This window comes from Mus caroli, chromosome 1 (assembly GCF_900094665.2).
Source record: "Mus caroli chromosome 1, CAROLI_EIJ_v1.1, whole genome shotgun sequence".
Lineage (NCBI taxonomy): Eukaryota > Metazoa > Chordata > Mammalia > Rodentia > Muridae > Mus > Mus caroli.
The window spans coordinates 288895-300445 of record NC_034570.1 but is presented as its reverse complement, the minus strand read 5'-3'; the positions used below and the strand labels follow the sequence as shown (position 1 = coordinate 300445).

General features: G+C 37.1%; 1 protein-coding gene across 1 annotated transcript in view; it reads left to right on the top strand.

The window, feature by feature from the left end:
• Positions 1-11551, top strand: part of Xkr4 (XK related 4) — a 426250-nt gene that overhangs the window by 274264 nt on the left and 140435 nt on the right. The window lies entirely within an intron of this gene.

Sequence of the window (11551 nt, the reverse complement as noted above, 5' to 3'; positions counted from 1 at the left end):
CGTTGCTGTTAAAGGTTGAATTATGGTGTTGAAAGCCTAATCTCAGAACCTCAGAATATGGCCTTATTTGAAAATAGGGTCTCTGCAGATATAATGAGTTAAAAATGGAACATTAGAAAGACCTTTAATCCAATATAAAACTCCTTGTAAAATGTTGGTATTAAGTATATACATGCATGGAGGACTCTACACAAGGATACTGCCATATCATAAGGACCTAGGGAAATGGCCGGAATGAATATCCCCTACCACCTCCAGAAGGTGCATAGTTCTGCAAACATCTTGATTTTGGAATGCTAGCCTTCAGAACTATGAGACAATAAATTTCTCTTGTTGACCCAATACTTCATTAGTGCAGCCCTAGAAACCATACAATCTTTATGGTGATAGAAAACGATTTCTTGCTATTTATGATGCCAGTGCAAAGTCTCTGTAAACTGCTCAGAATCTATGTCATGTTCAGGGTCTTCATATCACCATGAAACTGACCTCTTAAGACAACTATAAAATGAAGTCAGCATAGGCAGCAGTGTATTCTGTTTACTTCAGGGAATCCATCAGAAAATGCATTGGAAGAAGTGGGTTTTACTATAAATTTTCAAGAAGAAAATGGAATGAATCTACTGGGATGTAGTAAAAAAAAGAAATATGATTGTGCCAACCATGTAAGAAAAAATAAAGTTGGTACCAGACTTTATCTTCCTAGAGAGTCTATTCCAGTGTTTGACAGTCACTTCTCATTTAAAGAGTATTTACTGAGTATCCCTGGCTTCCTGGGCTCTTCTAGCTCTAGTGCTTTTTAAATATCTTCTGAGGTGAAGTGAAGTTGTAAGTGTATTTTTACATCCATAGCAACACTCTCCTCTGCTTGGTTACTGCTGTTTCCAGTTTCTTGGAAACACGTCCCTGTCCTCAGGTTCTTAGCACCTACTAAATGCATCCTCTATTTCTTGTTTTCTCTCTCTGACTCAAGGCTTAAGGGTCTACATCCTTGAAAAGAGACATTTCTTCCATTTTAATTGTTATGTTCTGCTTGTTCAGGCTCTCCTAAAGTTGGTCATAGGGCAAAATGCTAAGGGCAAGAACAAAACAGTGAGAAGTGAAAACTGGCTGTAATGACTAAAGCTTGCAGAAAGGTTGTCTTTAAGGTCAGAGATAAATTTAAGAACTGGTGTGTGACCAGATGTATTTAAAAAACAAAACAAGAGCCAAACATTCATCTCCTCTTAACTGACTTGCCTCAGGCTTCTCCTGATTTCTGTGTGAATCACAATGAAAACATGAGTGTTAGCTAAGTGTATAACTTGTCAATTTCAATTGAACCCATTATTAGCAATAGGAAGTCTAATAAGAAATAAAATACTTCAAGTATGTTAAACTAGGAGTGTAGGTAAACTTGCATACTAAGATAGAATATCTAAACTGAAATAAAGTTGCACAGGAATCATAAATTTACTAATTAAATTTGTAACTATGATAATAGTTTCAATCATTTAAAAATGAGTCTAGAGGATAGTGATAAAAAAGCATTAAAAATTAAAAACTCAAGGAAGTAAGTAAAAAGGTAATTATTTATAATTCAGATCTAAAACAACATAAGCTAATGATTTTCTTCAAACTATGTATTTTAGGTTTTATCTACTAAAATAAACAGAAGATACAACAATCTAACTGCAGAGAACATAGTAAGGGCCTTGCCAGTCATCTCTACATATCATTCACTTCCAACGTAAGTGTCCTTGAAGGAAGAGTACCGACCACTGAGTAAACATTCAGGGGTGTTGAGAATATGGCTTCCAGGGTAGAGATGTTTTGAGTCTTCTGAAATCCTATTAAAAGGAAGCCAAAGGTAGCATGGCCAAATGAGAATATTTTACTTACAAGAGTAGTAGATACATCTGGCAAAAGCATATTAGACACATAAAAATACATTCGTTTTAACATTTTGAAAAGTAAAATGTCCCAATGATGGAAGTATATCTTGAAAATGACAAGAATATCACCTTCTCATTTGAAAGTCAACTATAAATATAAAGTAAGCATTTACCTTGACTTTCCATAAAGATCTATATTTCCAAATCATCATATGCTCCCATGGGTTGATGGAAATTCCTACCAGATAAAAACTTTTACCTAACAAATCTGAGGATGATTAGAAGTATGGACAATATTGTGAAATGCCAATGAGTTAATCAGTATGTGCATAGAACTCATTTGAAGAAAATTGATGGGGACCTTCATGGGGCAGCAAGGCATTGTGAAATTCCCAAAATAATGGACCACAGAAGGCACCTCACCAGTTCACTTTCTAAATACAACATTTTAATCAGGCTAGAGCTCCAGAACAGTCTATCGTCTGGGCTGCTAAAGGATAAGCAGTCCTGTTCCTTCTGATGCAGGCAAAGCCATGGCCTAAAGAAATGGCCTAAAAAAGAAGAAAGAAAGAAAGAAAGAAAAGCAGGAAGGGGGGGGAGAGGACAACAAACAGGAGAGTCAATTATGGCAAAATATACTTGAGTTTAACTATGACAGATAAAGGAAAAATTATACTCACTGTTCCATTTTGTGTTCATTTAAAACCCCAAATTCAATTTTTTAAAAAAATGGAGATATTTTTTGTTCCATGGTATAAAACAAACTGGGAGTCATTTCAACCTGCTTTGTTCTCCAATGAAGAAAAGCTATAACTGTCATTAAAGTGAATGTTAGACAATGGAAATTGAAATGGTAGTTTCAGCTACTTATCTTAAACATAGAAGCTGTATTGGTAGTGTAAACCAACATAACTTTTGTGGAGACTGAGCTATCTGAAAGCACTGCCAAGCTTCTTTTTTCTAAGTAAATTAATCACTTCTAGAAACTTGTTTTTCTTCAAACACCCTTGGGAATTAACTGGGTGCCTCCCCATATTAATTCCCAAGCAATGTAGTGACTAGCTAGGGCTTCAGAGATTTGCCATTGTGAGTACAGTAAGACACGAAGAATGAAAGCATCCTCTAGCCTTCCCATGAGAGCTTATTTGGGAACACAGAACAAATGTAAGAAATAGATGCATGGAGTAGACCAAAATAACCTCTCAGTTTGGTAACCAAGATTACAAAAACAGACTGCTTTTATGAAGTTAAGAGAACTTCATTCTCAATATTCTCCCAAGCAAAAGAAACCCAAACCAATGCTTGCCTTCACTCTAGTTTTAACTAGCTTACTTCATTCAGTCTCCTTTAGGTACTGCATTCTGACTGTATTCTATGAATAGAAGAATTAAGAATCGAAGACATGAACCACTTCTTAATTCTTCTAGTCTTCGATGTCTTTGTCATCTATTGCAGTGTTTACACACATGAGTAAATGAGTATAGAGCACCCTAACTGTTTGAAGAAAGTTGTTGCCAGAAGGGAACCAGTTAAAATAGTTCTCATTCATCTAAAACCGTTCCTATCTTTATCTTGAGAAATACAGCCAAGCACGACTAAAATAAATTTTCTTTATTATGTTCCATAAAGCTCGTTTGAGACTTTTTTCATATACTTATTACTAGAAGAGTTACATGTTTTGATGGGGGATGAAGGTATAATCTTATAACATGATGTAACATGAATATCATCATAGAGAATTATCCAAAAATCAAACAGGTTTTACCATCTTTTCCATAGCCTCTCTAGCTCATCTGGCTTCCCATCATTCTTTCCAGAAGCATGTAATATGCTGTTCTGTCTTCTCCACTTCAAATATCTGTCTTTCATAGGCCACAATCCATTTTCCTCATTTGATTTGATATTACTCAACATCAGAATGTCTGCAAGGATATTTTCTCGGTTTTGCCTTCATTTTTTCCATCTTTTATTAAAAATAGATTTTCTTCATGCAATATGTTCTTATTATGGCCTCCCTTCTCCCAGTGTTCACATTCATTTTTTAAAATCACTTTGCACTAAATTTTCATTCAAAAATTAACAAAGCTGATGAGGATATACCATAAAATAGAAACTAGTGTTTATCAGGTAGGGCATGACTTAGAAATATAATTTTATAAGTGCTTAGTCTATTGGTGATATTTACCTTTGTGGATAATGTTATAATTATTGGTTGGGATGATGAGTACTCAAATTATGGGATTTTGTGTATTAATCAAAGCAATTGTGTGAAATATCTCTGCCTCTGAGAGGTGTCAGGTCACTAGTGGGGCTTTTAAAATGATTTTAAAGTTTAAAATGATTTTAAAGTTAAATGATTTTGGAGTTGTGACAAAATGGTTAGAAATTACTTAACACAGCATATCAAATGATTATAGCAGATGCCTCTATCTATGAGAACAAGGGAAAAAGAGTGATGGGAGCTTTGGTCACCTCAGAAAGGGGTTCCACAGATTTATTCAGAAACAAGAGTAAGAAAATTGAGATTCCATAAGCAGAGAATGAAGGAAGACACCATACAAGCAAGACCAGAAAATTACATATGTGCTCTGAGAACTCTGTGTTATGACTTGAGGGGACTTGTGCATTCCAGCACACTGGTGAGCAGGAAGCATAAACCACATTCAATTGTTTTCTTCATGTCATTGCAACATAAATTTTTAGCATATAAACTGATATGTTTGAGATATTTTAATAAATAGATGTATTAATTATATTTCACTCACTCCCACCATTACTCCTTTCCCTTCTTGAAGACAAATGTTTTAAAAGGGTGAATTCACTTCTTTACCAGAAACTTATTAGAATAAGTAACACATTCTGTATTTAAAGTTTTTGAGTGCTAGTGCTTTTACCCTCTATTAATATACTCAATAGAAAAAAATGAACATAGTTTTGTATTTGAAAAATTTGCAACTCCTCACAGGCAGCATACTCCAAATGTCAAAACAAGCATGCTTTTAGCAGGTTACATTGAAAAATAGAAGCTTCAAATTATCATGATAAAAAACAATCATCGCTGCTCACTTACAAGTCAGAGGAGCACAATCACATATCATCAGAGGGCCAGATCCTGGAGCAGGAAATTCAGTGATGGGCTAAATAGTGACCCAGACTTCACTCAGCTACACAAAGGCTATTCAACAAAATATGTGTCGTGAATGGAATAAAGAATCAATAAATAAATGTAATGTCCTTTAAAAGTAGATGGGTTGCATCCTGCCTATCTAGGTCTAGGTGAAAATCGGACATCATATTGCATATGCCAACAAGGTTTTGCTGAAAGGACCCTGATATAGCTGTCTCTTGTGAGGCTATGCCAGTGCCTGGCAAATAGAGAAGTGGATGCTCACAGTCAGCTATTGGATGGATCACAAGGCCCCCAATGTAGGAGCTAGAGAAAGTACCCAAGGAGCTAAAGGGGTCTGCAACCCTATAGGTGGAACAACAATATGAACTAACCAGTACCCCTAGAGCTCATGTCTCTAGCTTCATATGTAGCAGAAGATGGCCGAGTCGGCCATCATTGGGAAGAGAGGCCCCTTGGTCTTGCAAACTTTATATGTTCCAGTACAGGGGAATGCCAGGGCAAAGAAGTAGGAGTGGGTGGATAGGGGAGCTGGACAGAGGGAGGGTATAGGGGACTTTCGGGATAGCATTTGAAATGTAAATAAAGAAAGTATCTAATAAAAAATGATTCAACTTAGAACAAAAGTTTTTTGAAAAGATAATGTAAGAGGTATTAGTTGAGAGACAATGGATAAAACTGAATTAAACCCTACTTCAGGCTGTCATAACAAGACAATAAGGAATAGACCGCTTGAATAATAATAACTGAAGTTAGGAAGTCCAAGAAATTTGATGTCTAGTGAGGAGTCGCTTCCTGGTTTGTAGACAGAGCTTCTCTGACCTCACATGAGAATAGCAAACACTCTCTTCATAAAAGGACATCAATTCTATCATCATCTTCCAAAGTCACTTCTCAGGTATTAGGATCTGAACATATCCTAGTTGTGCAGGTACAACTACTCAGTTGATAATATACCCTTCTATAATCCTTCTTCTACTGTGCATCATACAATGATGATTTTTATGTTATTCAATCCTTTCAGGACTCATATCTTTTAAAATGTATATGTAGTTTATAAGGGAGGAGCAAAGCTGAACTTCATAGTCATGTGTGTATCGCTGAGTTGGACAGATGCCCAGCAAGTAAACTATTGGGAATAATAAAAAGGGAAGTTCTCTGCAAGGGATAAAAATGAATGTAAAGAAAATTCATGGCAATTGGGAACCCATTGGAGTGCACATTCTAGCTGAAGGAGACAAGAGCTCATCAGTCTCCTAGCAGCAGGAAGAATTAAAGCCAATCCAGAAGGAAGTCCCTCCCTCATCAAAATCCTCTAGAGCTGAAAGCATTCTCCAGCAAGTGGTGACTTTCCCTAGACTCAACCAACCACAGTACCACAAAACAGAAAAGGAACTGATGAGGACCTTTATAGGCCAATATATACCTTGATACCCACAAAAATTAGGGAACAAATAGAAATCAACAAAGGGCTAAAGTTCCTTGTCTAGATACTGGCCTGGAATCAGCATTCTGAAGATTAAGTCCTTATAAGTTTCTAAACCCATAAATTTCTAATACAGCACACTATTTTAAATGTGACAGAATGAGGTATTTTTTCCTGATTTGTAGAATTGAAACTTTAAAACAATATAACAATACAGAGAAAAGGAGCACATGTAGAAGGGAATTGTCATTCTTTGGTTGGTGGTTGGCTGGTTTTGTGGCTTCCAGAATATTAGTCGCTTCTCTGAACCCTCACTGTTAAAGTGACAACACCAAATAAAAATTCAGCATCAGATTCATTGCTTTCAGGAAGACACATGAGGGATCTAGGCTGAGGAAAACAGACAGGATTGGAATGAAACAGCATGATGACATAATTGAAGCTGCTCATATTTAACTTTTATGGTCATGTAATGTATGTAGACAAATTCAGTGCCAAAACAATATACCTTTCTTCTGAACGCCTTTAAGAACTTCAAATATTGTCATCTGAAAAAGTATTTTGCTTTGTTGTATCCTTATTCAAAATTGTAGTTTTCTACAAAAACCCCTTATGCCTGTATAGATGTGATATTTCAAATTCAAATGTTCTTGTGAATCATGGCAGCATTGTGGCAGTTCACCCTAACTCCTCCTCTGACTATCCTTGGAAAGCTTGCTGGAAGTAGTGAGCTAAGACTGTGTTAGTATCTAAGTTTACCTTAAGGACAGAGATTTATTCCAAGTGGGATTGTAGTCTGTCTCTGGTGTTGACTTCCTAATAGAAGGTTGAGAATTGATGAAAATGTTTTTTGACCAAAATACAGAAGACATTTTCACAGGAATGGTGCCCATACCTATTTCATCATACATGCAAATAAATGTCCAGCATAAAACAAGGCAGGAAAAAATGTGAAAGAAAATGTACCACTCAGCCTGAAGCTCAGGGAACATTTATAACTCTATTTTCTGGACTTGGCAAGTAACCAAACAAGAAGTTTGGGTCTTCACAATGACAGCTCATGGGTTACATGTTCTTGATTCTTGCCTGATTTTATATTCTATCTCCACCCACAAAATGTGCAAAAATCCACTATAGACCTTGAGAAATCAGGATAAGGGCACAGACAGAAACCCAAATATATGATCACAGGCAACTGCAAGAAGGAGAGCGGCTGCTCCTATGGTTCTCTGACTTAGATATCTTTGTCGATGAAGCTATGCATGAGGGCAGAGCTTGGCAAATTTACAACAGTGTTCATACAGAAGATTCAAGCTTTCTTCCTTGGAGGAAGAACTGGTGCTCATAAGAATAACGATGATGGGGGAACCTGTCAAAGCAGACACCAAAACCCACTACAGGTAGTCTGTGTGTGTGTGTGTGTGTGTGTGTGTGTGTAGAATGTTAAACCCCTGAGAAAGGAGCAAACAGGTACTTTGGGTCAGGAAATAAACATCCAGAAATCCAGGTGTCACCACCCTAGTGCCCCAACATGCTAATACAGTTGTCCTTTAGCATAGCTGAGGGGGTGGTCTCAAGGGACACACAGGTACCAAAATCCTGAGGTGCTCAAATCCCTTGCATAAACAGGGCAGTATTTGTATATAAACTGCATATATCTTCCCATAGACTGTAAATCATCTCTAGACTACCTATAGAAATATAATGTGAATACTTTATAAGCAATAGATCTATTAAATTGTATAGTGAATAATTATAAGACAAAAAGTGTTCAAGTTTAGAGTTTTATGTATAGCCAAATTTTCCCAATTATTTTCAATCCAAGGTTTGTGAAACTAAAGATGCAGAATATAGAAATACAGAATTTGTACACGTGAAATCCACACTAAGAGTACCTAGACCTTCATCTGAACCTTTGTCTCTCAATACAGTAGAGATAGATTATAAGTCTCCCCACATTCCTGTAGTTAGTGAGTGAGAAAGAGAGAACCAACTCCTGTAACAGATCTCCAAAAAAGAGATTTCAGATTCAAACCAGCAGAATCAGAAAAACTCCTTTTGAACTTGAGCTAAAATATCCTGTGTACGACTGACTGACAGTCTTCAGATTCTTGTGTCTACTTGCAGCTTACTTCCCATGTCCTGGGAATAATCTCTCCAAAAACTACTTCTCTACAAAAAAGTGTCTAGTTCACATCTAGATTCCCACATCTCCTTCATTGTAGAGTTGTCCACACAGCTCTTTTTATCCACAACACAGTGAGTTTCTTCCTTATCCTGACTACCAGCTATGTACACATCTGGGACCTTCTGTGGAAATGATTAAGTAAGACACCACCCACAAGGTTCTGGAAGAGTTTTCTTGAAACTCCCTAAATTGCTATCATAACATGAACATATCCCATGATCATCATCTATATGTCTTAAATTCAGGTTACATAAAGACCATTTTGAAACATACAAATAAGACTTTCCCATCTGTCTCTTGACATTGATCATTCTGATGCCACATTTCTGAGAGGGAGCTAAAGAAGACATGAGACCAGTAGGCCATACTGAAACTACAAGGCAAACTGTTCAGTGTCACTTCCTGTTCAAGGTCATGTGGTTAAATATAGGGTAAGAAACACCTTCTGGTGGAAATGAGAAAGTTAGGGCACCATGGGGAAACTGGGATAGAAAGACTAGGTAAGAGTTGAACTAAGCATAATAAACCCCATTCTTCTGAATCCACAGAACTAACTCAAATCCTAAAAAACTTTCACTATTATCAGTTGAAAGGGCTAGAATTCCACTAAATGATATAGGCTTGGATTAAGGTACTATGTGCTCCCAGAGTCCAGAGAAGCTGTGCTTTGTGCTTCTTGCTCAATATTGTGCTCCAAGCTTGCCTGTCTCTAATGTGCTGCTGGGAGCTCATCATCAAGATGGCTCTGGAAGACGACCGTCACAATACGGCATTGCCTAGGGAAATTCGAAATTACAAACTTAAAGACAGACACCATAGGAGAAACAACAAACTGGTGAAGCCCTCACTCAACAGGTACCTTCTCAAAAGCACAATATAGGCTAAGTAACCTTAATCTAAAGACCAAAATCCAAATGCTCTGAAATCCAATAGAGGTGGCACAAGTGTCAACTTTTACATCTGATCGCACATTAAATACAATCAAAGCACAGGCACACTTAAATATATAGGAATATCTTTCCACTCTTATGCATAAAATATATAGGTAACAAATAAATTTTGTATTAAAGTCTCACCATACAAAATCACACTATGTAAATTTATATATACTAAAATGCCTGAAATCTACAGACTTCTCATACATTTAGTGATACTCAAACTTCTGACCATAGGCTAGCACCAAATAAAGATATATATGAATGGGGCTAGTGTAATGATTCTCCACCCTGCTACTGGAAATATTAGCCACGTGCTCTATGCTCTACTTCCTTCTATGAGGTGTCGAGAAATATGCTGATGTTTATTGTATCTATCCTAACAGTTTCCTTTGTGAGGGAAATGGTCTGTTTCTTTCCATCTGGCATCTCAGAGCATAGCCCAAGCAGGAGGTATGGAGATTATCATGAAGCTTCAGGAAAGTACAGATAAAGAGAAAAAGAGAAGGCAATAACAAAATCAGATCCATAAAGGACACAAAAATCTGGGGACAAAGAGACTGACACAACTCCTGACCTTTCCACCTAGCAGCCACCAGAGCTAAAAAAAAAAAAGCTACCAGGCCAGCAGTCAAGCCACTCTGTCCAGTTTTAATGCTTCTTGATATTTTGCTTTTCTGTCTCCATCAAATTTGTAGCATCACCCTCAACATGAACATTAGCCACATCCAAAGATAAAACACTGAAGAGAAGCTTGCAAAGTTCCTAATGCTGAGGCATGTGTCAGGATTAATGTCCAGACCTGTGTATGTCCCCTGAGACAAAAAAGCTGCAAGATATTTGGGAGTAGGATTCTCTTCACTTTCAAAGATTATAGAGGACTGAAAAGGCCTTTGACTATACTGATTTAATAGGCAAACAGATATTGCATGTATATGTGTGTATGTTCTTACTAAAACTTAGGACCAAAATTTAAATACCCATTTACCAAATTATTTAAAATGAATAATGTTAAAGTCAATATGAAAAACACCAAATGCTATCCACATTTCTTTATACTTCTGAGAAGTTTTCCTCATCTGATCAATAACAGAATATATTCTTATTTCTAATATACTTAACTGTTGACATACATCTATGTAGCCTTTACAAAACTCTAATGGCTAACCAGGCATGGTGGCTCATGCCTACTATCCATCTCTTGAGAGCTGAATGCAAGAGAAGAAGCAGGGGCAGGAGCAGGAGCAGGAGCAGGAGCAGGAGCAGGAGCAGGAGCAGGAGCAGGAGCAGGAGCAGGATCAGGAGCAGGAGCAGGAGCAGGAGCAGGAGGTGGAGAAGGAAGAGGAGGAGAGCTAAGCAAAACTAAATGAATTTAAAATTCCAGTGGATAAATCACAAGAAGGGTGATAAAAGTATCTAAAAGTATCTGAATATCAATAGCCTGAAGGTTATTTTATAGAGTATTTTGGGTGAACCTACATTTTGGGTACAAGTATTGAATTTTCCACTGGTGATATGTGGTTGCTCCAAAACATTTTGGATTTGGGGTAATTTTATATTTCACAGTTTGTTTGTTTGTTTTTTGTTTTGTTTGCTTGTTTGTTTGGCTTAGGGATGCAGTTCATATTCAGAATAATTAGAGGCTTTTAGCATAAGTCAGTGCAGTTTCTTTTCTCATCTTTTTTTTTTTTTTCCCATTTTTCAACATGTAGCCTGGAACTCCTTGTGTAATGTGCAAAGCAGTAAGCAAAGTTTTGAGATTGCCATCAGGTCCATGCTCCTTCCCCAGCTCTAGGTCATTACTGGAGGCAGGGATTACCCAACTACAGCCCCAGATCCTGATCACCATTTGAGGTTTGTACTGTGCATAAGACTTTGATTCCTTCTGCAGGTCTCCCTAGGAGGTAAGTGTTAAGGTTAGGAGGACCTCACATGTATTCTCCACCCAGCTCTTGTTTCTCTCTTTAACTGTTCTTTATTTATGGAATAGACAAGGTCAGG